The sequence below is a fragment of the Equus asinus genome, chromosome 9 (genome assembly GCF_041296235.1).
Source record: "Equus asinus isolate D_3611 breed Donkey chromosome 9, EquAss-T2T_v2, whole genome shotgun sequence".
Lineage (NCBI taxonomy): Eukaryota > Metazoa > Chordata > Mammalia > Perissodactyla > Equidae > Equus > Equus asinus.
In genome coordinates, this window is record NC_091798.1 from 33,182,771 (window position 1) to 33,195,540 (window position 12,770).

Consider the following 12,770-nt stretch of genomic DNA (forward strand, 5'->3'; position numbering starts at 1 on the left):
CCTCGAAGGGCAAAGAGCTGAGTAGAGAAAAGCAGAGGGTGGCTTTGTAAGTACAAACTGAGCTATCCAACACACATCTGACTCCCTGTAATGACCAGACAAAGCTCACGTTCACCCAGAGTGGAATAAATGTCAAAAAAAAAAAAAAAAAGGAGGGCAATGGAAGGTGTACTTTTCTGTTTTGTGCCTGCATATTTCACCTAGAACTGGACCATAATCCTGTTTGTGGAAAAGATATATGTCTCTTCATTTGGAAGTGTAAACCTTTTGCCAGTTCTCCTAGCATCAGCTCAAATACTTTTTACTCTTCTCTTCCTCTAAGTAGGCATCTCTTACTTCTGTATATTATCTTCTTTCTCAACCTCTAGAGAATTAACTCTCTGGATTTTCCTACAAATTGTCTTCCTGTCTCAGAGCCATTCCTAGGCATCTCTTCTTAAATATAATAGTTTTTTAAAAATTGGTATTGCAAAATGTTCTATCTGTTCAAAGCTTTGAACCATCTTTATGGTTCACTCTCAACTCCATTCCTCTAGTTATGGGGAAACTCCATCTAGTTGTTGAAGAAGCCCTTGCATCTCAATAAGTGCCCAACTAAACGTACTGTCTTTTCCCTCATCTTCCTCGTTTGTTCCTTTTCTTGATGAAGTCATCGTCAGTCTCCTTCTAATCACCCAGGCTCAAAGCCAAGTCTAATGAATTCTTGCTCCACAATACGATCAGAAGTTATTTCCTCTGCTTGTTTCCCACTGACAAGATTGTTGTTTAATTCCTCATTTTTTATTGTCTGGGCTAATAAAACAATTTCCTAATTAATTCCTTGCTTCTTGTTTTTATCCCTCTCTAGGGAGGGACTTTACATACACCACTATCAGATTAATATTCCAAAAACATAGTTCTGATCACATCATATCTTCATCAAAAAAAATCATTCAGGCCTATGAACAGCTGTTGAAAGGAAAGGAACTGGAATGCACACGGATAAGGAGGAGGGGGAGGCAAAGTTAGCGTTCCACCTCTTTGGATTCCATCCGCTGTTCTGTTCTTTGTCCTCTACATCTTCCTGTTGGTGATAAGTGGTGTATTTGTTTTCCTTTTCATTTATTTCCAATTTTTTTTCAAATTTTGAAATTGGAGATAGTACAAGAAGAAAGAAAGAAGAAATGAGATTAGTGGTAATAGAAGAAGAGGGGGTCATGTAGACCCTGAGTGATCAAATTGGTCCTTGATAATTGTCAATCATTAATTGGGAAGTTGAAAGCATGAATGGTTATTTTAAAGAACCAGGGTTTCTAAGTATGGCTAAACTGGAATTAACTTCATTGACCATTGTTCTTAGGGATAATATTGTTTCTGGGGCTTGGCAGCTCTGGCAGGGAAATGCTCAAATTCTAACTACTTTAATCTGAATGAAACCAAAATCAAGCACTTACTTCAGTAGATGTTCTGCAAAGTAGTAAAAAATAGAAGAGTCATAACTTGTTTAGCTATGAGATAACAATCCTAAAAGTTGAGAAAGTATTTTTTTAATGGCTGCAGTAAAACATGCTTAGAGGGATTTGATAAGAAAGATAATGAACATCAACTCTGAAGAGGAAGAGGATGAGGATAGAAATAAAGATAAAGAAGATAAGTGGAGGATGGAGCTGGTCCACCCAAAGAATATAAGGAAGAGGAGGAGAATGAGGGCAAGATGATGCAAGCTCACGATTGGGAAAGGGAGATGAGGAAATAGATGTCTCATATTCAAAGAAAGAAGAATTTCAGGATGGATATTATGATGACTATGTTGGAAAAGAGAGTAGAAGACAAAGTAGAAGGGCTCCAAGGGAAAAAGAAGAAACAAGAAAGAGAAAGAGATAACTAGATCATTCTAAACCAGACATCCTAATGCTACTGGTTTTGCAATAGGATGGTCATTACAGGCATACCTCGGAGATATTACAGGTTCAGTTCCAGACCACCACAATATAGCGAATATTGCAATAAAGCAAGTTACACAAATTTTTTGGTTTCCCAGTGCATATAAAAGTTATCTTAACACTACCCTGTAGTCCATTAAGTGTGCAACAGCATATATCTACAACATAATGTACATACCTTAGTGAAAAAATCCTTTACTGCTAAAAAACGCTAACCATTGTCTGAGCCTTCAGCAAGTCATAATCCTTTTGCTGGTGGAGGGTCTTGCCTCCATGTTGATGGCTGCTGACTGATCAGGATGGTGGTTGCTGAAGCTTTGGGTGGCTGTAGAAATTTCTTAAAATAAGACAATGAACTTTGTTGCATCGATTGACTCTTCCTCTCACAAGTGGTTTCTCTGTAGCATGTGATGCTGTTTGATCTTCCAAACTCCTGTTAATGTTGCTATTTTAACCTTTTCCCATGAACCACAAATGTTCTTAATGGCATCTATAATGGTGAATCCTTTACAGAAGGTTTTCAACTGACTACTCAGATCCATCAGAGGAATCACTGCCTATTGCAGCTATAGCCTTATGAAATGTATTTCTTAAATAATAAGACTTGAAAGTCAAAATTACTCCTTGATCCTCGGGCTGCAGAATAGATGTTGTGTTAGCAGACATGAAAACAACATTAATCTCACTGTACATATTTGGTGACCAGGTGCATTATTAATGAGCAGTAATCTTTTGAAAGCAATCCTTTTTTCTGAGCAGTAGGTCTCAAAGTGGGCTGAAAATATTCAGTAAACCATGTTGTAAACACACGTGCCATCATCCAGGCTTTGTTATTCCATTTAGAGAGCACAGGCAGAGTAGATTTAGCATAATTCCTAATGGTCCTAGAATTTTTGGAATGGTAAATGAGCATTGACTTTAACTTAAAGTCACCAGCTTCATTAGCCCCTAACACAAGAGTCAGCCTGTCCTTTGAAGTTTTGAAGCCAGGCATTGACTTCTCCTCTCTAGTTATAAAAGTCCTAGATGGCATCTTCTTCCAATAGAAGGCGTGCATTGAAAGTCTGCTTTTTAGTGTAGCCATCTTCATTAGATATCTTAGCTAGATCTTCTGGATAATTTGCTGCAGCTTCTACATCAGGAAGCCATGTGGTCTTGGGCTTTTCTTTGTTGGGATGTTTTTGATTACTTACTTAATCTCCTTATTTTTTTATTGATCTGTTCAGGCTTTCTATTTCTTCTCGATTGAGTTTTGGTACATCGTATGTTTCTAGGAATTTATCCATTTCTTTTAGGTTATCCAGTTTGTTGGCATATAATAGGTCCTAATAGTCCCTTATGATCCTTTTAATTTCTGAGGTGTCCATTGTAATGTCTCTTTCATTCCTGAATTTATTTATTTGAGTCTTCTTTCTTCTTTTTCTTAGTCTAGCGAAAGAGTTTATCAATTTTGTTTTATATTTTTTTAAAAAATCAACTCTTAGTTTTGTTAATTTTTCATTATTTATTCTATATTTGATTTATTTCTGCTCTAATCTTTATTATTTCCTTCCTTTTGCTAACTTTGTGTTTATTTTGTTCTTTTTCTAGTTCTTTGGGCTATAAAGTTGGGTTGTTTATTTGAAATCGTCCCTTTTTAATGTAGGTGTCTATCACTCTAAACTTCCCTCTTAGTACTCTTGTGCTGTATCCCATAAATTTTGATATGTTGTGTGTTCATTTTGTTTGTCTTGAGATACTTTTAAAATTTCCTTTAATTTCCTCTTCTACCCCATAGTTGTTCAAGAGTGTGTTATTTAATTTCTACATATTTGTGGAGCTGGGTTCTGATACACAAAAAGGCTTGGAGTGGCAGCAGTACTGAGATCCATAGGACAGGTGAACATGGAGTAGCTGTGGAGCCAGGGTCTGAGTCATGTGCACAGTGGTGCCAGAATGGGTGCAATGACTCTAACACCAATGGGGCTAGGAGTTGTGTTTGCTCTGGCCTGGGGCAGGGAGTGCACAGCAGCTTGTACTCCAGGCACTTCGATCACCTTGGGTCAGTGTCAGCAAAAACTGTGGGGGTTCTCAGTGATGAAAGCTTGAGTATCTGCAACAGTGGCAAAGGTTGTTGGGGTCCTCTATGGCAAAGGCTGCTAGGATTTGCCTGCTCTCCATTTCCCCTATGGGAGGGGAAGTTGTGAACAAGGGCATCCCTCTTGGTGCTCAGTTGTGCAAGACTGGGAGATGTGATGATGCAGGTAAAATGCCTCCTACACTTTCAGTGCACCCATCCTCAGTTCATGAGCTTCGCTGGTTTGTTGCAACTTCTTCATTGTACTCTGGAGCTCTCCCAGAGCAATTTTCATTGCAAGGTAGTTGTTTAATCATTATTTTTATGAAAGGATGAATGTTGAGACCTACTAGTCTGCCATCTTGCTGATGTCATCTTCTGTGAAATCATATTTTAAACAAAGCCATAACAGTGTGTGTGTGTGTTTAATTAATTCTGGTATTCTTTTACTATATTTGATTGTTCTCTATTTTATCTGAGTATTACAACTTAAACTTTTTCAAACCCAATAGAGTCAAATAAAGTGAAGATTTGTTATTTTAAAAATAAAAATCATACAATGGTTCATATTCTGAACTACAGTGAGAACTGCTTGTATAATCTCACTCAACTCCCCTCCAGCTGGGTGGCAGCCAGGGTGCTTATGAGTAGGACTGACCTCACCCTCACTCAAAGATTGGCCCCAACCAGCCTAAAGTCCATCTACATTAACCTGTCTCCCACGCCACACTGATTGAGTCAGAGATAAATCAGCACATGACACTCCCTTGGCCACAGTAAAAGAGTACAGGACCAGACATGGACACAAATGGGGCAAGTCTAGGAAAGAAAAGGAATTTTCTTTCCTGTGGTCAAGAGGACAATAAGCTCTTTATTCTAAATCATGTTTTTATGAACTTAAGACCTAGAATGATTGCAGCCTTTTCTCTACATAGGAAATCCAGCCTGAGGAAAGCCTACATGGAGGAGAAAAGATGAGAGAAAATGAAAAGGAGCTGAATGAAAGCCCTGGAAGAGCTATATCCGAAGCCAGGCTATTTCTGGTCTTTTCAGATACTTGAGCTAATCAATTCCATTTGTTGTTTAAGATAATTTGAGTTGTATTTTCTATTTTTCATATCCAAAAATACCCAAGGTGATACACCAACACTATAAAGTTCAAACTCAAAATCTGGCATATGTCCACTCTCTAATAACAACTAACCTATTTCTCTCTATATTTTTCAGCACTTTCAATAGAACTTCCTGCAATGATGGAAACGTTCTATATCTGTGCTGGCCAATAGAGTAGTCACTAGCTACAGTTAAACAGCACCTGAAATGTGACTAGTGTGGCTGAAGAAGTGAATTTTTAGTTTAATTTAATTGGACACGTGTCTAGCAGCTATCATATTGAACAGCACAACTCTAACCTAATGAAATTTTCCTTGAGTATAACCCAGTCTTTCCACCTTCCTTTGCTTAGTTTGTCCTTTTTACCTGGAGTACCTGATTGTCTGTCTTCACACAGAAGAAATGTAGACATCCTTATAAGCCATCCTTATAAACACAGCCATTACAAGTTCAAATGTCTCCTATTCTATGACGTTTTTTTGATCACACTATGCAGAACTGTGAACTTCTCCAATCTATTACTTCTATTTTCTTGTTCCATGGCATTTTAAAAGAATCATTTGTAAAAATAAATGATATTAATAAGAATTTTTTAAAAAAAACATACAAGTGTGTCCATATTCTATACTCTAGGAATCAGAGAAAGTTACAATGCTGCCTATGAATAGCTAAGAGACCTCACATCTGTCATTTCTTCCTAGTCACGCTACTGTTAGTATTGCTTCTCATTTCACACCCAAGGATCATTGCCTTTTTTCTCTCTCTTTTCCCTTACGTCTACCACACATACCACTTCCTGAATAATGTGCCAAAATGACTGTCTGATCATGTTCACACTCACTCCAAAAACACTGAAGAATCTTTACTGTCAACTGAATACAGTCAACTCTTTAGAAAGCTATTTAAACCTCTCCCTGATCTCATCCCCTAACCTATATTCTCAAGCTTAATTTCAAAGACTTCACATCCCATACCCTCACTGCAGCTTATCTTAACCATCTCTGAACATTTCCCATAAAGATTTACCTCATGTCTTTGCTTGTTGTTTTCTCAGCCAGCAATGCATTTTACCTGTCTATTCCTCCCACTGCTAACTCCACATCTAAATCATGCCTTTGCTATTAATAATCCTTCGATTAGATAGATTTGCAGACATTTGGTCCTGTCCAAAGCATCCACAAGACATTTGGTCTACGCCAAAGTCCCTTAACGTTTGATCCTGTCTAAAATGTCCATGAGCATATTTGATCCATGCCAAATGGTTTTGGATAGGACCAAATATCAAGGACATTTTCTGCATGGACCAAATGTCTGATAGTCAGTTTGGACAGGATCAAATGATCCTGCAAATATCAAGGACCTTTTGGTGGTGTGGACCGAACGTCTCCATGGATGGTTTGGACAGGATAAAGTATGACCAGATATCAAGGACCTTTTGGCATGGACCAAATGTCTGTTGGATGTTTTGGATAGGATCAAATGTCCTGCCAGGATCAGGTCAAATGTCGTTACCTCTGGAGGAATAGGGACACCTTGAAGTGAATTCAAAGAACAGCAACAATGATGAAGAGGAGTTTTAAAAACATAGCCTTTGAGGAAGGTTTGAAGAAAGTGAGCTGTTTACCATGGAGAAGAGAAGATCTAATGATGGAAGAGCTGTTAGAGGAAAGTAGATTAGACTTGCTGCCCAGATCCAAGAGAAAAACTAGGTCAAATATTTGAGAATTAGAAGGAAATATTTTAAGACAAAACAATTAAGAAGTGTTCCACCAATTGAAGCTGTTAAAAGGAAAACAATTTAAAAATCTATCATTTTTTTAACCTACTCTCTGTGCCAGAGGCTATGCTGTTTTCCATCCATCATCACATTTGAGTCTCTTGAAAAGTCTGAGAGTTAAGTATTATAATCTCCATTTTGCAGATAAGGAAACTGAGGTTTAGAGAGCTTAAATAACTTGCCCCATATATCATTGGTAGAGCAGCATCAAAATGTATTTCTGTCTGATTTCAGAGTCTGTGTATGCAGCATCCACTAGGTTGCCCCAGCTACCCACCTTGGAAGTGTGCAAGCTAAGTCTGGATGCACTCTTGGGGGAACAATAGAATGAGGCTCTAAGCAGCTGATGAGGAGTTGAATCACATGAGACTTTAAATAGTTTTATTACAGGCAGTGATCACTTCAACAGGACATTGAAGAATGAAGCAGCAGAAATAGCAGGAGCAGAATATGATTTTTCCCTCCCTCCTTTGTATGTCAAGATGATAACTTTATCATATTCTGCCTTATATGAAAGTTCTTTACATTTCATATATTTCTGAAGTGAAGAGTAGCTGTCAACACATGTGCCTCATGGATAAGGAAGCCCACCCTAACAGATGCTTATCCTCCTGGAATCTACTTCCTTGACTCCCTCACGCCACCATAATGAGGTGCATCACCACCACTACACTGGCGCTCCTCCTGCAAGTGACCAAATACATCCTTGTTGCTAGATTAATAAAACATCACAAGCCTTATCTTCCTTGAGTTCGGAGCAGTATCCAACACAGCACACAGTTTCCCTTTCATTAAACTTCTTTTCCCTTGGTTTCCACAGCATCTAAATATCCTCTTTTTTCCTTCTGTCTTTCTGATTGCTTTTTCTAAAATTTCTTTAGAAGTTTTTCTAAATTTCTCCTACTGGAGCTTCTTGCTTTATGGGGTCCTTGAATATTGATGTTCCTCAAGCTCTTCCTAACTGTTCTTCTCTTCTGGTTCTACCCACCGTCCTTGAATAGTCTCATCTACTCCCATGGCTTTATTTTTTGGTGGTAACTCTCATATCCACACCTCATATAAAGTCTTTTCTTCTGAGTATAGATCAGAAAGGGTCTTTGGATAAATCGGTAAATGCAAAAATGAATAAACACATATATGAGAAGTAGCCAGGTTCCCATATTTCAGACGAGAACCCAGTTAAATGCATTTTTATCACTGAACATTGTTGCTCTTAGTTTGTTTTTGTTTTTTCTTTTTTTTTTTTAAGATTGTCACCTGAGCTAACATCTGTTGCCAATCTTTTTTTTTTTTTCTTCTCTCCAACGCCCCCCAGTACATAGTTGTATATTCTAGTTCTAGGTCCTTCTAGTTGTGCTATGTAGGACGCTGCCCCAGCATGGCCTGATGAGTGGTGCTAGGTCCTCGCCCAGGATCTGAACCAGCGAAACTCTGGGCTGCGGACGTAGAGCACAAAAACTTAACTACTCGGTCACAGGGACAGCCCCTGTTTTTTCTTTTTAATAATTTTCAAAATGAGGATGATTCTAACTATCCTGACCTGCATTTCAAGTAAAGTAATTATGAGGAATTCATGAGTTCTCACATGAGAGAGGGCCTTAGGAATGGGAATTATTCTTGTTAAACTGTATGAGCTATTCAATCAAGAGAGACAGAGAACAGCATGCCTAGCAGTGTGCAAGATAGATGGGCTTTTTTGTTTGTTTGTTTTGTTTGTTCCTAGGCTCTGGGTAGCTATTGGTGGCAGCTGTTCATGGCTCAGCCACAACAGCCTGGTGAAGAAAGCACATGAAGCATAAAGGGCGGTGGCCAAATTAGCCCCAGCCCTAGACACAGTCCACAAGACACACCTACCTGTCCTGTATGGTAATGGCTCAGAACAGGAGCCCAGCCAAGACCTCAGCTAAAGCACGTGGTTTCCAAGAATGAGGGACTATAAAAGCAATCAGAGAAATTGCCTCTTCAGTCATCACAGGATGCTAAGGTGAGAAGGCATTCTAGTCATTTTCCCATTCCACATTCTCATTGGAAAAATGGAGAAAATTGGGCCCAGAAAGGGGGAAAAGAAGCACCCAAGATCACCAGCAAGTTAATTGCAGATCTGGAATACAAATATAAGCCACCAGTCCACTATATATTCTAACCACTCCAACCACCACCACCATCAAGGCTTTATAATTATTTTTCTTTCCCTTTATTAGGGTAATTCATGTATAGTAAAATATTAAGGTTTAATTTACATACAGTTTAAATTCACCCTTTTTAATATGAAGTTCTGTGAGTTTTTCCAAACGGAAAATTTTGTAATGACAACCATACTCATGACACAAAATGTCCATCACCCTGAAAAATTCCCTCATGCCAATTTACAGTAATCCCTTCTTTCCCTCCTCAATGCTTGGCAACCACAGATCTGTTTTCTGTCCTTCTAGTCTTGCCCTTTTCATACTGTCATATAAATGAACTTAGAGTTTTACAGTATGCAGCATTTGAGTTTGATTCTTTTCATTTAGAATACTGCATTTGAAGTTCATCATGCTGTTGCATGTATCAGTAGTCCATTCCTGTTAGTCCTGAGTAATATTCCTTTATGTGGGATACCAGTTTGTTTATCCATTCACCGGTTGAGGGATATTAGATTATTTTCAGTTTGGGGCTATTACCAATAAAGCCACTATAAACATTCATGTTATGTTTTTTGTGTGAACACAAGTACTTATTTCACTTGAGTATATACCTAGGAGTGGGATTTCTGGGCCATGTGATTAAGTATATATTTAACTTTACAAGAAACTGCCAGACTGTTTTCCCATTTTACATTCCCACTAGCAATCTACAAGAGTTCCAGTTTCTCTGTATGCTCTCTAGCACTTACCATTGTCAATGTTTGGTTTTTGTGCTTTAATTTTAACTATTCTGATAGGTGAGTAGTGATAGCTCATTGTGGTTTTAATCTGCATTTATCTGATGACAAATGTTGTGGATTATCTTTTCCTGTGCTTGTTTGTCATTAACAAATCTACTTTGATGATATGTCTGTTCAAATATTTTGCCCTTTCTTTTTAATCACTTTCTTTTCCTATTACTTATTTTTGAGAATAATTTGTATATTCTCGCTAGAAATCCTTTAACAAATATGCAAGTTTTCCCCTAGTCTGTGGCTTGTCTTTGCTTTTTCTTTATAGTGTCTTTTTGTGTGTGTGTATCATGTTTTTGGTGTTATAGCTAAGAAATCTTTGTCTAATCCAAGGACATAAAGATTTTCCGCTATAATTTTTTCTAGAAATTTTAGAATTTAAGTTTGTACATGTAGGTCTGTGACACATTTTGATTTAATTTTCATATATGGTACAAGGTATAGATGGAGATTTATTCTTTATGTTTTATGTTTATGTAATATGAGGGATATTGATCTGTAATTTTCTTGTCTTGTAGTTCTTTTCCTGATTTTGGTAGCAGGACAAAGTTGATCTCATAAAATTAGTGGGCCAATAAGTATAATGGAAGATGCTCAGTATTATTAGATATTAGGAAAATGCAAATCAAAATCAAAATTAGATACCACTTCATACCTACTAGGATGGATAGAATTAAAAAGACATAATAACAAGGGTTGATTATAACGTGAGGAAACTGGAACCCTCATACGTTGCTAGCAGGAAAGTCAAATGGTGTAGCTGTTTTGGAAGAGTCTGGTAGTTCCTTAAAAGATTAAACATAGAGTTATTATATGACCCAGCAATTCTGTTCCTACATATATGCTTATGAGAAATGAAAACATACTCCATTCAAACACTTGTACAGGAGTGTAGATAGCAGCATTGTCCATAATAGCCAAATAGTGGAAAGAACCCAAATTTCCATCAACTGATGAATGGATAAATAAAATGCATTATATCCATACACTGGAATAGTATTTGGCAATGAAAAGGAATGAAGAAAAGGAATGCTATAACATGGATGAACCTTGAAAACATTATGTTATGTGAAAGAAGTCAGACACAAAAGACCACATATTGTATGATTTCATTTATATAAAATGTGCATAATAGGCAAATCTATAGGACCAAAAGTAGATTACTGGTTGCCTAAGGCTGGAAGGGAAGAGGATTAGGAACAGATGAGGAGTGACTGCTCATGGGTATGGGTTTCTTTGGGGGGTAATGAAAGGCTATAAAATTGATTATGACACTCTGTGAATATCCTAAACGCATTGCACAGTACACTTTAAGTGGGTGAATTGTATGGTATGGGAATTATATCTCAACAAAGCTCTTCAAACAATTAGTTGGGAACTGTTCCTCACCTTCTATATTCTGAGTGAGTTCTCTGTAGGTTAGTTATTATTTGTTCCCTGAATGTTTGTTAGAATTAATTAGTACAACTGTCTTACTCTAGAATTTCCTCTGTTGAAAAGTTTTTAAATATGGATTTCATTCTTTAATAGATATAAAACTGTTCAAATTATCTATTTCTTCTTGGATAGTCCTGTTCAGTTTGTTTCAAGGAATTTGTTCATTTCATCTAAGTTGTCACATCTGTGGACATGGAGTTGATCATATCATTCCTTATTATTCTGTAATATCAGTAGGGTCTGTAATGATGTCCCCTCTTTGATCCTGATATTGGTATTTTGTTTCTTCAATTTCTCCCTCTCTCTTTCTTTGACAAATCAATTTTATTTCTTTCAAAGAGTCAGATTCTGGCTTCATTGATTTTTCTCTATTTTTTCCATTCTCAATTTGATTTATGCCTTTATCTTTATTGTGTCTTTCTTCTGTTTACTTTGAGTTTGATTTTCTCCTTGTCTAGTTTCTTAAGGTGGAAGCTGAGGTAATTGATTTTCCTCTCTTTTAATATAAGTATTTAATGCTATAAATTTACTGCTAAGCAATGCTTTAGCTGCCTCCCATAAATTTTCTTTTTTTTTTTTTTTTTTTTTTGGTGAGGAATATTAGCCCTGAGCTAACATCTGTGCCAATCTTCCTCTGTTTTGTATGTGGGACACCACCACAGCATGGCTTGATGAGCCGTGTGCAGGTCAGTGTCTGGGATCTAACCTGTGAACCACAGGCTGCCAAAGTGGAGCACACCAACTTAATCACTATGCCACCAGGCTGGCCCCTCACATGTTTATTTTTAACCAATTCAAAATAACTTTCAGTATTTCAGGACATTCTCTTTGACCTGTAGGTTATTTAAGACGTTTTTTTTTTTTTTTGAGGAAGATTAGCCCTGAGCTAACATCTGCCACAAATCCTCCTCTTTCAGCTGAGGAAGACTGGCCCTGAGCCAACATCAATGCCTATCTTCCTCTACTTGATATGTGGGATGCCCACCACAGCATGTCTTGACAAGCACTGCATAGGTCTGCACCCAGGATCCGAACCGGTGAACCCCAAGCTGCCAAAGTGGAACTTGAGAACTTAACCACTGCGCCAGCAGGTCAGCCCCTATTTAAGACTTTTAAATTTAATTTCCAAAGATTTTGAGACTTTTTATGTGCTTGATTATTTGATTTCTACGTTGATTCCATTATATGAAACACACACTTTGCATTATTTCAATTCTTTTAAATGTGTTAGGTTTATTTAATGACCCAGTAAAGTCTATCTTGAGCAATGTCCCCTCTGCAAATGAAAAAATTTGCATTCCACTGTTTGGAGCAGAGTGCTTTATAAATGTCAATGAGGTTAACTTGGTTAATAGAGGTATTCAGGTTTTCTGTATTCTTATTGATTTTCTATCTGCTTGTTCTATCAACTATTGAGAGACTAGTTTGAAGTCTCCAACTATAGTTGTCAATTTGTATATTTCTCCTTTCTTGTCTGTCAATTTTGGCTACACAGATTTTGAGGCTCTATTGTTAGTTGCATACACATATAGGATTGTTATATCTTCT